This window comes from Phalangium opilio, unplaced genomic scaffold (assembly GCF_054372755.1).
Source record: "Phalangium opilio isolate 3A_F unplaced genomic scaffold, DU_Popi_V2 ptg000209l_1, whole genome shotgun sequence".
Lineage (NCBI taxonomy): Eukaryota > Metazoa > Arthropoda > Arachnida > Opiliones > Phalangiidae > Phalangium > Phalangium opilio.
In genome coordinates, this window is record NW_028324217.1 from 16,381,058 (window position 1) to 16,397,444 (window position 16,387).

General features: G+C 33.7%; 2 long non-coding RNA genes across 2 annotated transcripts in view; one reads left to right on the forward strand and one right to left on the reverse strand.

The window, feature by feature from the left end:
- LOC149620867 (uncharacterized) overlaps positions 1 to 16,387 on the reverse strand; it is a 200,429-nt gene that overhangs the window by 90,763 nt on the left and 93,279 nt on the right. The gene's annotated exons all lie outside the window — the stretch shown is intronic.
- LOC149620872 (uncharacterized) lies at positions 7,766 to 8,723 on the forward strand. Its single transcript, XR_016375402.1, has 3 exons — positions 7,766 to 7,866; positions 7,938 to 8,080; positions 8,608 to 8,723. It is a non-coding gene; the product is annotated as an uncharacterized LOC149620872 (long non-coding RNA).

The following is a 16,387-nucleotide window of genomic DNA, read 5'->3' on the forward strand; positions in this document are numbered from 1 at the left end:
TGTACTTATGAGTATATCGGGTAAAAAGCTGAAGCGTAGACAATTGGGCCTTTACAAACACATAAAGGTTATATCTCTCCAAAATTTATACACTTCATTTCCTGTTCTTTTCCCCATTGACTATTCGTAAATTTTTACTTCAAAAAAAGAGAAATAAATCCATATCTAGGTAAATAAGTTTATAGTAGTAGACCTCTTGACTCGGAGAGGTAATATTTTGGTTTTTCCAACTTGTTTAAATTTTTTTCAGATCGTAGCCGGGAATCGAACCCGGGTCGCTCACGCAGTAGTAAAACATTCCACAATTTAGCCATAGAGACTTGATAGAAACCCCGAGTTTTTATCGTTTAGTTTTATCTCTAAAATGTCGGGGTGATTTGGGGTCTTAATCTGTGGGGTCGGATACTTTTGATACTTTTTAATTTTTATCTGTGGGGTCGGATACTTTTGAATTTTTATCTGGAGGGTCGGATACTTCTGAATTTGTATGTTTGGGGTTTTTATATTTCATTTCTTTTTATTCATGTGCTAATTGAATCGATATCGATGTGGCTGCTATTACGAGCCCTTGTTCTTTTCGTTTAACATTACGGGTGGGGGTCAAGTCTTATTTCCAAGGGCCTCCTGGCAAGTAGGCCCTGTAGAATAAACGTTACTTCCATTATGAGACATGATACAGCTCTATATTTTCTGTAATATTTAGATATTTGCTTATACACACGTAAATTTAGAATATTTTTAAAAAATGTCGCATAAAAAAATCATAAAAACTGAATGTTATTTAAAATTCTTACCAAACCGTTCTTGCTGTAAAGTTCTCATTAAGTACATCCAGTACTAAAATGTAGCCCATTGTAACACTTAATTGGAAATCTGATTTGCCTCTCTTGTCTACCGTGGCGTTATTTTTAAAAACAGAAAATTAGCAAATCAAATTGTTGGGAAAAATAAAACTACTTATTGTCGGTAATTTATACATGGCCGGATTAATTCCGGATTAAGCAATTTTGCACCCGGGGGCTGAAATAATATGCGCCCTCTTAAGCGCGAGAAAAAAGAATAGCAAATGTTGCTAGGAGGGAATAGTATAACCAAAAGTCCACATTTGGTATAACTGAATGCTCCCCCAACAAGCCTTGTGCCCGTGACCACAACATCACGAATTGAATTGGGCAGGTATTTTTCAAATCCAATTAGTTCATGTGAAACTCTACATCAACTTATAATGAATGATACCCACTTTATAACCTTAGCGCGTTGTATGGTGCTGTACAATCTTACCACATAGTATTGCGGAATTATGATTGCAGTTGTAAGCATTCATGATCGTACTTTGTCTGTAAAAGCCAGATAGTTTAGCTATTTAGCAAATTATGCTATGAATAAAATGTACCCCTTCTCGCTATTGTTTCAGTTACTATCCAGTATGAGAAGAGCTAGCTGGGAGTATATGAGCATGGAGAAACTACTCGGAATATGCATTCCTTCATCTTGTGATACTTCGGACGTCAAAAACATCGCTAACAGCCGTAAGTCTCTTTACATTGGTGTATATTTAGTCTAAATTTCTATATTTACCGTTTATAAGACATTCCTATACTTTTAATTTTTTATAAATTGTTCAATAACTAAACATACAACGCAGTAAAGTGTTTCGGGTGTTAGTTCGCAGGCGGTAAATAAAGTTCTGGTATAAAATGAAATATATATATCAATATTATCAATTGCACATAAGTTTATGGTTTTTGGAAAGGTAGCAGCATTTCTATGAGATTTTTTTTCAAAGCACGAAATATTGTAATAAACATAAATTTTGTTTGTTTTTCTTAATTTCATAGTTATCAGGAACATTCTTCATAAATTAGTTTATTTCCCTATTTTTTCCTGTTTTCCATAGTTCTAGCTTTCTTTTTTGTTTTGTTTCTCTTAAATTGTTTTTATCCTATATTTGAGTGTTTTCCTTCATTTTGAATGCTTTTTTATTTTTGGCTTTTTTTCCTATATCTTGAATATTTTTCTTAATTTTTTTGTTGCTCCTCTTCTGTAGAATCACAACGCTATAATACTAGCTATCATTTACCACCTAATACCATTTAATAACTGCTATTTACCATTTTTTAGCAGTGATACTCGCAATGCTCGAAAAAATTCCTCTTTTGAGGCTGTTTTTTAAAATTATATTTGGCATAACATTTAAGATCATTTCTATAATGAATTTAATGGTATAGTGTGGGGTTTTGTCAAATTTGAGGGGTACAATAGAACCTAAGAGAACAGCTTGATTTACTATGTTATTGCATCTAGGAAAGAAAAAATCCATTTTAAAATCGAAAAATATAAACACAGAACAAATTTATAGTATAGTCATAAATTATAATTTTTGCTTTTTCATCTTTTTTTAACAGTAACTGCAAAGCTGAATTTTTTAGTCAGTAAAGTTACTTGCGACTCTACCTCAAAACCAGTTATGAAAAATTACAATATCGTCATTTTGTAAGAAACTTTATAATCTTTAATGCAGGGTTCTTTGAATAGAAAGATCATTACGATTAAAAAAAACCAGAGTCATAAAATTGCTTTTTATCCTGATTTAGTGTTCTGAATTATTTAGTGGGCTTTTAAATCAATGAAATCAAATTTATCCCATAATTCTTTGGCATTGAGACAAATCTGGAATCGTCTATTAAAAAAAATATTATTTAAAAAATGTGGGTGTTAATACTCTACAGTTATGAAAAGTTTACTTTTTAATATTTAGCTGCTGAGAGGGTAGGCATTTCACAATGAACTTGAATGCTTTGAAGTTAACTTTTTGGGCATATGTTTTAAGAATATTGATGTTTCTTACATATTAAAATACATCATATAAATCATAACCGCAAAAAATATTCAAAAAACCCTGGAAAACTAAAGGAATATATGTTGTATTGAATAAAGGTTTTTGTAAATATAGGTTGGTTTTGGTTGCCATTATGATTACCAGCTTAATTTGCGCAGTTCTACAAGAATACTTTGAAATAACCAAAAGTGAGTGTGATTAATTGGTTCATAATTTTTTGGCCATTCGAAAGAGAAGCAATAAAAATATTTTATTGTGTTTTAATAAATCTATTTTCAGACATAATCATACGAATATTTTCAATGACCCAAAATATTCGAACTTTCCAAAATCCCAGTAAAATCACGGTAACCGCTCACTTAAATGGCCTGAAGACCATTGCGATGCTCTGGACCATTCTTGGTCACGTGGGAGGGATGCGATATAACGCTTTTCAAATATGTAAGCTTGTCTTAGTAATTGCTATTCAGAAAGAATATAAATTCCCCATAAATCCTCATTTATCTATTATGGGGTAAAAACTAAATGTCTATGACTATTTCGAGGTTCATACGAACAGAGATCACATGGAAGGCATCGCAATATCATGGAATTGTTTGTTGCGCGTGTAAATTGATATACTTCATCAGTGTGTCAAGTCTTTTGAGAGTTCTGCTATTTAGGTTCTTAAGACTGCTTTAAAGTAAAATGATATCATAATATGTCATCAACCCCGAATTTGTTGCAAAACGAACCGAACAATTATTAGAACATTTCAAAATGCTTGTTATGCGTCTACATGTCCTATAATTTGGCATGGAGGAAAATAGAAAATAGATGAAAAGACAGGACCATCTCTACCAGTCACGTGAAAAAAACCTTGTAGCGACCTTCAAATTTTACTTGTCGGTGGATGGGCATGGATAGAACACCCTCTCTTCCTGTCTTATTAATTTTCCTCCATGGTTTTGAGAAACATACATTTATACCGTTTAAATAACCATTTGCAAAATCTTGAAGGAAAAAAACAGTTATAACGTTATCCTCTAGCTATAGTAATACGGAAATGGCGGGCTCCATGCCTAATACTTTAGTTTCAATGATAAGCGCGAGTTTGTTGTAGGATTTCTATAAGGAGAAATTTCTATCACATTCGACTCGCCTCTCTTGTTTCAAAGATAATCCCGAGTTTGTTGTAAGATTTCTAGAAGGAGAAATTTCCATTACTTTTCAATTCTTGTTTCGAAGATAGATAATCCTGAGTTTTTTCTTCACCCGAGATTTCAAGAAGGCTTGGAAAAAGGTATAAAAACCCGAGACGCTGTACGAAGCGCTAAACGTCTGAAAAACAAGATCTGAAAATTGTAATATCTGAAGAGTTATATTATACAGATTTAAAAGTTTATCACGAATAACAATGTCCCGCGAATAATTGCAAAAGCTAGAGAATCGACAAAACAGTATCGGTGAACACGACTGGTTAAGTTGGATACTCGCGATGAATCCTGAATCATTATACAAGTTAAGCAATGAAGCACTACGCGAAACGTTTCAACGCCATCACGTGGTAGACGATCTCAGCGTAACTCGTGATAACTTATTCAAGACCTTACCTAAATTTTTAGCATATTATTTAGAGGAAACATCGAATGACAACGAGTTACTTAACCAGTCAGCGGTTCGTACAGCGTCTCAGGTTTTTATACCTTTCTCCGAGTCTTCTAGAAACCTCGAGTGAAGACAAAAAACTCGGGATTATCTTATCTTTGAACAAACTCGGGATTAAATTTGAAACAAGAGGGTCGAGTCGAATAAAATGGAAATTTCTCCTTCTAGAAATCTTACAACAAACTCGGGCTTATCTTTGAAACAAAAGTATTGAGATAGTTTCTAGAACGTTCTTCCGGCTTGAACCGGATATGACCGGAAGCGTCATTTATGGAGCGGCGCCATCGCGTGAACGATAACAGCTCTACCTACGAACGTAGGGCGCCATCTATCGCCATAAATCTGGATGTGGGGGGTACGAGAAAAAGCACCGTCATCAAGGGGACGATGCAGTCAAGGTATTTTCAATGGGTACAAACACATAGAAAATACATTGTCTTAGAACCGGCATTTTATATCTACTACGAAATCTTTGAAAATCGTAATAATAATGTTTTCTAGACATTCTTTCAAGCACAAATATTTTCACCTGAACAGATAATCAGAGACACATGATGGAAAAATCTAGTGAATTTTTGGAGCAACCAATGTATAATAGTATGCTGTGTGACGACTTGTTTTTTATTGTATCGTAAGTCAAAATCATTTTAGGATTGCTAAGGTGTCGTATTTTACAGATGTTAGAACTAGAAGTATTTTTTTCAATCTGAAGCAAATAGAAGACTAGTTAGTGTAGTTTAGTAAATTGGCCTTTGTTCAATGCTTGTAAATCTGCAATGTGATAAACCCAAAATTAATGCAACATTTTTTCTGGTAACAAACCGTTACTAGAAGAACACAATTCGTTTTCCATTCATCTGAAAAATAAGATTACACTGCACAAAGCCACAAAAATCCTCTTCTTCCAATCTATAGCTCTGAGCTTCAAATTGTAAAATATAAAGATTTGTTTTTAATACAGGGGCTTTCTTGTTGGATATTTGTCCCTTACTAAAGTTCAAGCCAAGAAAGGTTTCGTACTCGAGGTTCTATTTCCCATTTTCTTAAGGGTTTTAAGGTAACTCTCTTTATTCTTGGCTTATTGTTTAATCGATTATTAAACTCTATTTAGAATTGTGCCAATGGTATTGCTTGTAATCGCTCTCACTCTTCTCATGCCATTTACTGGCACAGGCGCATTTTGGAACTATTCCAATTACGAAATGACAAACCGTTGCTTGGAAAGATGGTGGAGCATCTTGTTCATAGGAACAAATTTTGAGAAACTCTCCGAATCGGTAAGATAAAAAATTCGAACCCGTATATAATTTTTTTCTTTTCTTTTTTTACCTTGGGTACGTTAAATTATTGTCAATGTTGAACAATTCGGTTTCCAAAAAAACTACTTTCTCTTGTCCAATGGCTGAGATGTAAACGAGCTTAAGCTTTTTATCTTTCGTGGGATCGGGTTTTCCTAAGATTTTTAAGAATTGGCCGTACTTTGATATCTAGCCCTGAAAATTTTCAGAGTAGAAATTTCCTGTTTTTACTAATAAATATGTTTGTTAGCGAAGGAATAGTACTTAGAAAATGTCATTATAAAGAGGCTGTGCTTTAGCAGTAGGCCTTGCTATTGATAACAATAAGTAAAGTTCAGCACCTACAACAGTATATTGGATACAAAATCAATTCTGTGTCTTCGGTGAGCAAATTTAAGCCAAAATCCGAAACATTCGTACAAAACGGTAGCAGCGATAATTCGACTCTGTCATCGCTGAGCGTTAATGAACCTAGCCCAAGAATTTAAACTACCGCGTAATAGTAACGATACGGCTACCTCAATATTGTAGTAGATAGTAAGCGTACTTCGATGTTCTCAAAAAAGGGCAGTTCTTAATTATATACACTTATGTTTTTTGAGATTAGCAATACTGCTCCATATTTTCACGGTGGTGACCTTCGACAGCAACCAGCTTAGATACTTCTCCTGACGCGTCGGTGTTATAAGGGGATAGTTTGTGCGAGATTTGCAAGTGTTAATAGAGAAATATAATTAATGGTCGCATAGTAGAGATAGCTTTACTTGAGGAAACTGAAGTCTGTGCTCACCGCTCACGGCAAGGCATCAATATCAATGGATGATATTTCTAATATTATAATATTGTATTTGGCACAAGTGCTCTGGTGACCAATACTTTGGTTCATTTGGTTTCTTTAATGATAGGTATTTTACCTACTAATTTAATCTACCACCCACTGCTTTTAAATTACGTAAAAATTGTCCCTGCGCAACACCAATACCTTAGAAGAAGTAGGCTGTTAGTGTGCAAATGTTTCCATCCGGAGTAGTGGGTTGAATATAGCTTTCCAAGATGCGTTTCAAATGTATTGAGAATTATTTATTTAATTTCGTAGTGCATTGGTCAAGCATGGTATATATGCGTAGACATCCAGCTATGTATGGTTATTCTGCTATTAATATACTTCAGTAGAAGGTATTTGCAAAACATAACATGAATTTTCTCAGAGGCTGTTGCAGACTGTTGTGACCATCATTTCGTATAAAAAAAACCCATTCTTTGCAACCGTCTCTAGACATATTGTTTTATTTTCTACTAAAACATGATTATATTCCCTACCTAGGAGTCCAAAAATTGGAAACCTTATTTTCGTCGTATTGTTACTTTTTTCTCTCTCATGTTCGCCAGCTTATGCGTATCTTACTTTAAAACAACCAACACTAATTTTTCATCATCTTGATTTATAGTAAGTATTACCCTTTTTCTTTTTCGTGACCCATGATTTATTTTGATAAACTTTTTGAACAGTGCAATGGACAAATACCTTTTAAAGGTGCACGAGCCACAACACCATCTTTTGCCATATTTAATGGGATATGGTTTGGCTAAACTAATACTTTCAAGGAAACCACAGCCATTATCCTATGTAATATATAAAGTTTTTTATTATCAGGAATTTACACATAGTAGCACTTGGCATAGATCCTAGTTCAATGATGAAACGCATTGTGGGTGGGTCACTTTGCTTACATGATAATATAGAAGCTCCTAATTACATTAAGGGGAAAGTGAGTGGCAAATACAAATGGGACTGGGCTTCTTATGAAGAAACTGTTAGGCCATATAAATCTTTTAGCCTAAAAATTTGCAAAATGCTATAATGGTAGGTAATTCTGAAACTGATGTCTTTACAGATACAGAAATTTTTTGGTTGGACATTTTCTTTGACTGTGAGTGCTTATGTTCTTTTCTACCCTTGGGTTTGGAATATCGGAAGAAACTTATCCGTAGCCGGAAGTGTGGTTTTTGCGGCCTTCTCAATGCCTTTGTGGTGCCTAAGCGTCTGTTGGCTGATATATGTCTGTTATACGGGAAACGCAGGTTAGATGAGAAGAGAAATTTTCTAAATCATACCGGTATTTTAATATTTGATATTACTTTAAATATTATAGCTGTCGTTGATCGAGTTCTTTCGTTGAAAGTACTGAACTATATGAATAAACTGCTACTTCTAGTGTACCTTATGAACTCTCCAGTTTCTGCTTTTTTTGACTGGAGACATGATTCGCCTTTACAATCAGACGATATGTCTATAGTAAGATGCGTTTAAAATGAATATAAATTTAGCAAAAACTGTTACAGTACTTTCATTTAGTCATTTTGGTATAACTATAATTAGGGAAGACATGATGAAATTCCACTAACGTATATTTCATAGGGTAAAGTTAATATATAGTATATGCAGGAATCGTACGAACCTGGAAATGTCCTGGAAATCATATTTATCTTGAGAAATCAGGCGACATCATTTACGATATATATTACAGTACAATCGAATTTTGTCGTACAGAAGATGTTCATTATGCAAAATGTTCAGTACATTTTCTGTTTTCAAGTTCTACTATTTTATATTGTTAATATTAGATATGCAATGCTACACCAGGAAATTTATGAGACGTGCTTCTTAAAACCTGCAAATATAGAGGGGAATTGAATCGGTTTTTGTAAATTTCGTATGCTCCCTCTTTTACGCCTGTACTCACGATCATTGCTAGATCTTTGAACAAATTTTTAAATTTTTAGATGAATGTATAGAGACGTTTTCGACATGTTTCGTTTCAGATTGGAGATTCAGTCAAAATTTGGTTGTTCTCGTATTTATTCTCATTTATCTTGCACATTTTCTACGAAGTCCCTCTTTCAAACTTCATTAGAGTTCTTGTCCGTTTGGTGCATAAGGATTCAAAGAGCAAGATCCCTGTTTCTAATGAAAGTGGAATATTAAACAAAGTTGCAATTGTATAGGCAATAATATTGATTAAAGGAAACATTACGGTAATAAAAGACAATGCCTTAAAAGTACTGCCTTTTTCTAAATATAAAGAGAAAAATATTAAAAAATAAATGATCTGTTATTACAAAATAATTAGTGTTTATATCCCGTCTTAAAAACAAGGGATACAGCGCCGCCATTGGTTTAGTCTCTCACCCTGTGAGAATTAAGCATTGTCGTAGGGGTAGGCCTAAGTAGTTCGATTTAGCAGACGCTACTAAAGAAATGGTGGCGCAGTATGGTCCTCGTTTTTGAGAAGTTGAAAATATAGGCGTTTTGGCTGTAAACACGTAATAATAAACAGATTGAAAAAAAAATTTCAAGATGAAAAAAGTTACGATTACATAATAATAATATATACGTTGTATACCACGAATGTGATATGCTGATTTCTTCGTATTTATGAAGAAAAAACAATATATAGTTTATTGTTAATTAGCAATTGCCTCCAATTAACCAAAATATTTCAGGCCTTGAGAAAAAACATCAGGGACCTGTTTTTTTGTAACTTGCCTGCTTGTTGGTGACGCCCGAATAGGGTTTCGTTTCCAAGTGTTGCGTGTATGTTTCTATTGTGTGGAAATGCACTTATAAATAAATAATTTAGAGACATAATCCAAAATGGAGGCCAAATGTGGTGTTTACTTCTCTTGAGGAATTAATGGATTGATCTATTGCAAGGTATGAAACTTTGCAAACTGTTCATAGTCCTTAGCTCGTTCATGGGTACTTGGAGGTATTGAGCTTATTTTTCTGACACCTTTATCTCTTGTTACGATAATCTAAACACAAAATAGGTGTTTCTATGTTTATTGATTTATGTTACAATATTTTCTTTCAATTTTTTTTGGCATAATTACACTTCATAGATAATTAAGGTGCACCAATTCCATGTAGTCCTTTCATATTTAATATTTTTGCATTGTTGTTTTTCGGTATCAAGATGAATATAAGAGTAAGTTTATTTCCATAAAGTGCACTTGACAACATTATTAGAGAATATTGAAGTTCAGTCCCGTAGCCACGGAGGGGCACCAGGGGGCAATGTCCCCTCAAAAATATATCTTGCCCTCTCAAATAACATTATGGTTTGCCCATAAATGCCCCTCAAAATTTTCCAATGCCCCCTTTTCATATTAACTTTGCCCCTATAATGAATATTTTCATTTTGGTACACAAATATTAAAACTATTTAGAATGTATATTAACATATTTTAGACTTTATTGTCTTTACCTGTGTATATCCCTGATACACTTTTTTTTTACTTAACCTCACTTTTTATATGCATCCCTGATACACTGGAATTTTTAGCTTTATGTCGTTATCATTGATATTTATCGTTGGTTTTGTCATCCAGGACCAAAATATTATAATGTTGGGGTTCAGACTAACATTTGGAGCCTCAACAGCGACATGCGAAGTTGCGAGGCAAGCTTTTCCTGCCTTATTCGCGTATTTTCACTTTAAGGACGAGCTATTTGACATGAAAGAATGTGAAACTTTACTTTGCTAGTCTACGAAAAAGATCGGACTAGAAATTTAGATTTAGAATTGTTTATTAACAATTTATTTTTTTTTTAAATTTTTAAAAAAAGTTTGACTTTCAAATGTTAAATAAGTGTCAATAATGAACTACCTGCGGAAATATTTATTTTTTGACAACTTTGATATTTATGTTATTCTATAAAAAAAATTCCATTTGCCATGCCCCCTCACAGAGAGATACTGCCCTTCTGCGTAGCTTTTCTGGCTACGGGCCTGTTGAAGTTGGCAATTTCAAGAAGGCCAATCATCAATATCTATATTCCAGTGGTTTCTTCTCACAATTTTAAATGACCAGGTGATGCATATAAAACAAGAACTTGCTATAGATTTATTTTTTTTTAATTATCATACGTTTATTTTCAAAGGATAAGACTTTTGGTTTTATTTTATTTTAATGACTACTCAAATTTTACCCATCTTGCTTGTGCAGCGAAGCGCAGAGAAGTGATTTCTCTCTTTACAAGCATTTCTATAGAAGCCCAGATTGTGACGTCAATAGACACCTTGGCTCCTTTCGAAAACAGGAAAAGTTTTTTGGGGTGCATGATCTTTACCATGCACACACCCCACGTTATTTCCTGAAAGGTCTCCATCGACAACCTAGCTTCGATCTTTACAAATAGTTTAAACCATTTTTTTTGGGGGGGGGTATATTTTTTCTTACAATTTTAAGTTTTACATCAAATAAATTAAATTTACAAGAATGTTTAATGTTTTACATGAATATTGAAATTTAAAGTTTACAGTTTTTATTTTTACACTTAAATTAATTTATTTAGTTACGAAATTGAGATTGAAATATTTTTTATTAAATAAAGCATACACATTTTTAACAGATTAAGGCTTAAATCTGTTTTAGATGGGGTTCTATTTACATTGTTCGGTTTGGGCATTAAAATTGGTTTCCACATTTTAATGGAAATTTAATGAAAATTTAATTAAAAGTTTTGCATTATACTGTTGGGGATAGCTTTATATTCCGTCTATGAGCTTCTTTTAGAGGCTATGAAACATTTCCATAGAAAGACGTGTACTTTCGCCATCTTTGACGAATTTCACGTATTTTTGACTAACAGATATAGATAATGTAAAAAGTCATGGATTATTTTATACTCTTTAGAATAAAAGTCATTAACTTAGTCTTTTCTTAAACCATGTTTAACATACTTATCAGTAGAAATTCTTTAAATAAGCACTAGGATAATTAAGTGGACTTGTGGTAACAGGAATATCAACCGACCGTGCCTTTTCAATAAAATACAACGTCAATAGGCAAGGGTGAACCATATGACGTGAGAAACTATAGCGACTGAAATGCCAACAATATAGAAGAGCATGAAGAGATAAAATTTTATCAGTGACAATGGAGAAAGTTCTGGTGAATCTCGAAGGAGACATAATTCGGTATAAAACGATGTACGATCAAGTACAACTTGATATGTTCTGCAATTTTAAAAAAGCAATTTGATTACTTTAGAGTAAAATTACCACTATCAAGGCTAAAAATAGAAGCAACAGAAACAGAGGGCACTGGGGTATATGAAAACCTTCCTGAGTCACGTGTCCAGTTAGATTTTTCGACATTGAGTCTCGAATCAGTATTCTAATTCATGACATTATCTTTTTTCTCTCTGTCGAAAACACTTCATCTTTTGAGGCATTATGGGTTTAAGAAAATATTTTATCATCAACTCCATATTGGAAACGTGGTAAATGTTTCCCCACGTCCTTATAGCAAATATATTTTTTGTAGGTGCTGAGGCAAAGTGAATACAACTTTCCTTAATCGCTCACTGTCTGTTATTCCAGTTAGCTTTAGCCACTATAATTTTACTTACACAAAATTAACAATTCTTCTTAGTTCTTTATCAACGTCTTTTCTGGTATATACCATTGTATCTCCAATTTTTGATTTTGAAAAAACTGGAGGGTTTTCTTTAATAAAATCGCAAAGTTGGAACAGCACTGACATCATAAATCGCTTTGGAGTCGGAAATGCTATTTCTCCCCGTATTAGGTTTTCAAGCATTTCTAAATGATCTAAATCGACTAGTTCAAGTACAGATTCGTCTTTCAAAATTTTTTGGAACAGTCTCCTCTTCATTGGATCCGAAGAAAACTAAACTAATATCACATTTTAATATAGGCTCACGTAGAACCATCGAAACATACTATTTTTTCATCTGAAACATACTTTTAAGTCATCATACAATGGCGCGTCTTCCATAAGCGCAAACTTCACTTCAGGATAGTCGAGAAAGTCTTCCAAATTTTCATAGAATATCAAGGAATCCGCTTTTGCCAATCGTGACAAAATACAGCCCATGAATGAAGCAGATATACAGAAACAACCCAACATCCAAACGGCCAACAAAATACGCTGGTGTAGAAATTGATGCCATCTCCCCAATAGTACAGGAAAAATAGGTTTTAACCCGCAACAAATTGAAACAAAGCTGAAAATTTCTGATCTTATAGATTTTTGGGCGCTCTTTAACGTGGTGTGGTCTCCCACACTCTCCCATTGGAGGAATTTCCGCCATATTGAAAAATGTCGGACAAAATCGAGAAAACGTTTAATAACTCCGGTTCTACTTAACCGATTAACACGCTATTACGTTTCAATTGTAGATCACCATCAAACACATAATTCACTTCTTAAGATATTTTGTCCTACAACTAACCGGAAGTTCACAATCAAACCCTGAAGATTAGCCTCATATAAAAAATGGGGATTTAAAGCATTTATGGTTTCTATTTTCAGAATACGTTTCCAAAATTAAACATATAGTTCCTGTTACTGACAAATTTTGTTTCTTTTCTGACAAGAGCTATAATGTATAGTACGGGAGAAAGTAAAACAGCCTTTGTACCATCATAAAACTTAATGTTTTAATATATACCATTTTTCGCCCACACTTGTCAATACGGCTAAAGTTGAGTTAAAGCGTGTGAAACAAAGTTGACATAACCAAGTGTATACTTTAAATGAAGATTATGGAATTGAGCTTTTGAATTAGCTTCTCATCCACCAACAAGTGGGGCAGCAAAGCAACATTCAAATTGAGTTTATCACCAAGTTAAAACATGGCTTGGAAGCAGCCTAAATGCTAGAGAATGGGGTTGGAGACAGGTAGGACCCATCGTTACCACTCTACAACCTGCTCCAGCTGAGCTTCTGCAGATGATCCCTCGTAAATGCAAAGAAGTCTGTGATTTGAAATGTGAATGCGATAAAACTGGTCCAGTCTGTTCTTCAATTTGTAGACAATGCAAGGGAGTATCTTGTTCCAATGAACATAGAGATTTTGAGACTCAACCTCAAGTAGAGGACTATGATTAAACTTAAGCTTAACTAATATTGACAAATATACTAATATACAAGTTGGTAAACCAAAATAAACCTCTCCGATACGAGACGCAATTAATAATATTAAGAAAGTAATTAAGAAAATATAATTGATGTTAATTACTTTAGTCGTCAGTAGTTTAACGTAATTCTACTGAGGTCGTTTTAAGAAACTTAATTCCTAAAATAGTTTTAAACATAGCTAAAGTTGACGTTTGAATTCTAGCGTATGCCTCTTTAACAATTTTTGGAAATTTAGGGTATATAAGGCGATTGATTCACAATAAATGATAAGAAATCCGCAATTGTATGAACCTTTGGTTGAAGCCCTGCAATTGGGAGGTTAGACGTTTCTCGTAACCCTAGCCGATCGCCACGCACTTCTTGATCCTAACATTGGGAGTAGAAGCAAAACGTTTTCTCTACCAATTTTTGCCAACTGCGGACGCGGTGACCGACACACAAACAGACAGCCACCCCCCCCCCACACACACGTCCAGTATAATACCTCTCCGTGACGTCATCGTCACTTAAAGAGGTAAAAATATAGTGGGAATAATATATTTTAGGTTTAAAACCCTCTTTGCATTTATTTCGCTTGAAACCATTTCGAAATACTCAAAAATTAGATTTGCCTTACCTTCCGGGCTGGATTGTGAACTTCCGGTTATAGTTGTAGGACAACATATCTTTTGGATGAATTATGTATTTGAAAGTAATCTACAATTGAAGCCTAATAACTTGTTAATCGGGTTAGTAGAACCAGAGTTATTAAACTTTTTCTTGATTTTGGAAATGTATTCTGAATATAAAAACCATAAAATGCTTTAAATTCCCATTTTTATATGAGGATAATCTTCAGAGTCAGATTGTGAACTTCCGGTTAGTTGTAGGACAAAATACCTTAAGAGGTGAATTATGTGTTTGAAGATGATCTACAATTGAAACTTAATAACGTGTTAATCGGTTAAGTAGAACCGGAGTTATTAAACGTTTTCTCGATTTTGTCCGCCATTTTCCAATATGGCGGAAATTCCTCCAATGGGAGAGTGTGGGAGACCACACCACGTTAAAGAGCACCCAAAAATCTAAAAGATCTGAAATTTTCAGCTTTGTTTCAATTTGTTGCGGGTTCCCTCTATTTTTGGGCTAAAATGACTGTACTACAAATCAACGTCTAACAACATCGTAAATCGGCTTGTAGGTCAAAATAGCGAAATGCAAAATGTTGAAGGCATAATATCGACGGTCAAAATAGCGAAAACAACAACCGCGAAATGCAATAATAGCGAAATATCTTTATAGCGATAGCAAAGTTAGCGAATTACAATTACCTCGAAATCTTTAAACGCTAAATACATTTTTAGCGAAATTAATAACAGCTAAATACCTTTACAACGAAACCTAATATAAAGTGGTAAAGATTCAAAAACTAACAAATTGAATGCACATGCGATGAAGATATCATCGTTATTATAACATAATCAAAGCATTGGTCGAGTAATCCTCAAACTATAATGCAGCCTGCCATTAAAGGTCTAGACTGTTTCGAGAACCTTTTGAAATCATGGCTTAAAGACCGTCGAAAGCTACTTCAGAGCTAAATCCCCCCATCACAGAAAAAAATGGGCATAATCCCTTCTCGTAGGAGACAAAATCCCCCGGACAATTCCCCCCGGCCCCACGTCAAATGCCCCCAGCCCCAGGATAAATTCCCACCAAACTGTGATTGATTGGGAGGGAAATCTCTATTATATTAAGTATATAAAATAAAGAACATTATTATGCAAAAAGGAGTAATGTCATATCGGACGTAAAAATAAAATGTAATTTTTTGGAAAAGGCATGTTATTTTGGGAAGTGAATGAAGATAAACAACAATATTTTGGAAAAGGCACATTATTTTGGAAAGTCAATGAAGATAAACAACAATATTTTGGAACAGGCGTATTATTTTGGGAAGTAAAAGAAGTTAAACAACAATATTTTGGAAAAGGCATATTATTTTGGGAAGTCATTGGAGATAAACAGCAATATTTTGGGAAGTCAATGAAAATAAACAACAATATTTTGGAAAAGGCTTGTTATTTTGGGAAGTCAATGAAGATAAACAACAATATTTTGGAAAAGGCGTATTATTTTGGGAAGTCAATGAAGATAAACCACATTATTTTGGAAAGGCATATTATTTTGGGAAGAAAATGAAGATACACAACAATATTATGGAAAAGGCATAATATTTTGGAAAGTGAATAAAGATAAACAACAATATTTTGGAAAAAGCATATTATTTTGGGAAGTCAATGAAGATAATCAACAATATTTTGGAAAAGGCGTATTATTTTAGGAAGTCAATAAAGATAAAACAACAATATTTTGGAAAAGGCATATTATTTTGGAAATTCAATGAAGATAAACAACAATATTTTGGAAATGGCGTATTATTTTAGGAAGTCAATGAAGATAAAGCACATTATTTTGGAAAAGGCATATTATTTTGGGAAGTAAATGAAGATACACAACAATATTATGGAAAAGGCATATTATTTTGGGAAGTAAATGAAGATACACAACAATATTATGGAAAAGGCATAATATTTTGGAAAAGGCGTATTATTTTGGGAAGAAAATGAAGATAATCAACAATATTTTGGAAAAGGCATATTATTTTGGG